The sequence below is a fragment of the Phoenix dactylifera genome, chromosome 2, assembly GCF_051530095.1.
Source record: "Phoenix dactylifera cultivar Ajwa chromosome 2, Ajwa_hap1_PhDact_Kaust_v1.1, whole genome shotgun sequence".
NCBI lineage: Eukaryota > Viridiplantae > Streptophyta > Magnoliopsida > Arecales > Arecaceae > Phoenix > Phoenix dactylifera.
This window is the reverse complement of record NC_143191.1, coordinates 9,889,584-9,892,576: the sequence shown is the minus strand read 5'-3', so window position 1 is coordinate 9,892,576 and position 2,993 is coordinate 9,889,584. Positions and strand designations below refer to the sequence as shown.

At 38.2% G+C, this 2,993-nt stretch overlaps 1 pseudogene; it reads left to right on the top strand.

Moving 5' to 3' along the window:
- The first annotated feature begins 1,657 nt into the window (after positions 1-1,657).
- Positions 1,658-2,594, top strand: LOC103713296 (SKP1-like protein 4 pseudogene; annotated as a pseudogene).
- Positions 2,595-2,993: the final 399 nt, after the last annotated feature.

The window sequence follows — 2,993 nt, the reverse complement described above, 5'->3', positions numbered from 1 at the left end:
CCATGAAACATGAATTGCAAAATATTCATCTTTAACCAGCTAAATGGAAATTTAGGCCATTCTAACTAGCATGGAGAAATGAAGAATCGATTTTCATTGTAGCTGCACATAACATTGCCGTGTCCCAATAAAACTGGTCATGGGTAAGGTTGGGGAACAGAAAATATCAAATTTTACATATGTTCAACCCAAAGCCCGACTAAAAATAAATAACGTTTAGGCGCAAGGCGTTGCCCATGTTCAGCTATAGTCCCAAAAGATTGTGTAAGGAGCATATGACCAAGTAAGTTAATATACAGGTGTTAAGAAGAAAATTTTCCAAATTGCAGCCGTTAGATTTTACAGCATCTCTCTGCACCAATTTTTTAATTCCTTATGGTGACTACAGCAATTTTCTATTATCAAGTACCAATAGCTTCCAAATCCATCTCTATGTAGAAGAAGGTCATCAGTGGAGAACCATAAATTAGAGAGGCCTGGCACCCTAAATTAGGAGAAGGTCATCACTTTTGTTTGGAAATGAGTAAATAAGCCTGCCACCCTATGAGATCATGACAGCAATAAATTCATCTGATGACAAATTCCCAATGATGAAAATAAACCTCTTTATAATTATAGATTAGTCCCACAGCATCACCAAATGCATCCTTCTCTTCAACAGTTCGCTAAGATACTATACTAATCCATAAAGCCATTATGGTATCATATTTCACGCAGACTACTGAGTTTTTCCATGAACACAAACTTTTAGTGGTTCTATAGGCTTCTTAAATTTGTACAGTTACTGCACACTAAGGACTTCAATCTCAAAAAAGAGGATCGGTTGAATTCTCCATGCTGGAAATCCATGAGCCCCATCAGCATATTCTAGGAGCACTGCAAATAGATTATAACATGTCAAAAAAATCTAAATAGATTATAAAATAGAACTGAACAACAGAAAATCAGTAATTAGTTACATGCTTTTTCTTCTTGTAATCTTTTTTCTTTTAACACAAAAATTTGCTCAAAAAAAATCTCCTACCAAGCTCTCTCACTACTCTTTTTTTTTTTCAAAAGAAAAACAAAAAGACATACTCCCATGCCATAAAACTTATTAGCTGATTATATATATATATATATATATATATATATATATATATATATATATATATATATATATATATATATATATATATATAAGTGAGGCTCAAACTAAGAGACAAATATACTAAAAATTCAGGAAATTAGGTATATAGGATGTCTTAAAGATGGGAATTCAGAAACTTATTTAATTTTTTTTCTGAAGTAGTTCAGCCGAAATCCAGATAAAGATGGGACTTAAACGGAAGACCTTGATATCGAACCTGACTTCATCAACTGTATTTTGGAATCTTATGAGAAACTGAATAGGGATTGCAGAGTCAGACTCGGAATAGAACCACTGTGTTAAACGAATAATCTAATTTTAATCCTAGAAGGAATAGAATCCTACTTCTATTCAAATAATAACAATAATAATAAACTACTCTCCATCCATAGCGGTATATATATAACTACTTCTCCCTCGATTTCGATCACTTTGAGCATCGAAGAGACCGAGAATCCCTTCTGTGTTCAGAGAGAGACGGAAAGCGCGCGATAGTCTTCTTCCTTAAGCGTCGGGTGAAGGCGAATCATGGAGAAAACCTCGACAGAAGCCGAAGCAACCGTGGCAGCTCAGAAGGAGGTGGGAGCACCTCCTCCGGAGAAGAAGGTGATTCTGAGGAGCTCCGACGACGAGGTGTTCGAGGTGGGACTCTCGGCGGCATCTCAGTCGGTGGCGATCAAGAACATGATCGAAGACGGCTATGCCGACGGCGGTATCTTCCTCTTCCAAGTCACCGGCCCAGTGCTCGCGAAGGTGGTGGAGTACTGGAAGAAGCACGCCGAGGGCGGTGGCAGCTCCGAGGAGCTCAAGAAGTGGGATGCCGAGTACGCGAACATGGAGAAAGATCTCAGGTTCCAAGTCATCGAGGCTGCAGACTATCTCGACACCCAGCCGCTGCTCGACTGCCTGTGCCAGGCGGTGGCCGACACAATCGAGAATATGTCGGTGGAGGATTGTCGCGAGTACATGGGAGTCGAAAACGATTTCACTCCTGAGGAGGAAGCCGAAGTCCGGGCCAAGTACTCTTGGGCCTTCGAGAATCCTTAGAAAGCTGCGTTCCGGCTTTCCTTTTTAGGTTTTGTTCGTGTTCTTCTATTCGCATTGGTTATCTAGGAGTCGGGAGTTTTTGTTGAATTCCAGTAGCTTGTTTTTAGAGATTTGATGAATTTAGCTTGTAGTAATAAAGTTTTGGCATTATAGACTAAGACCCTCTCTTTATATCATTACGGAAAGAATGTATTGTATGATCATGCCGCTCTACAGAGATTCGGTTTGGCTACAAATTTGCACCTGGATTCCTTCTCCACTTGAGGCCAGTTTTTTGTTATTTTAATCTGAAAGGAAGGCACTTTTTCTACTGAGTTCCATAACGTTTAATTATGGTGTTAAAAGCAACTTACATATCATTGTTAATTTATAAAGTTAATACTTAACAAAACAGAGTTTCCTAGCTAGTTCTCATACTAAAAGTGCTTTTGATATTTTGCTTCAGCACTTCTCATCAGAAAAAGATATTGAGCTTAAGAACGTTCTCTGTTTTTAACTATATGATATAAAAATTATAGTGAATCTGACCTTGTTTAAGTATTTTGACGTCCTCCTGTTACGGTAGATTGAGTTAGTTTTGGCATAGTTTGGAATTAGGTTTCCTAGTTTCAGCCTATGCAAGACCACACTCATGATGATGGCTTTAATTTTACACTGACGGAACCCGTAAAAAAAAGGAAAAAAAAAACTACAACAAGCAGTTGACGAGAACTTCACGATCATGGTCTCTTAAGTGAGTACAACCTGTTAACAACTAGAATGAATCAATTTAGGTTGCTTCCCATAAGAAGTTTTATGAAGGTTCAACTCATGACTT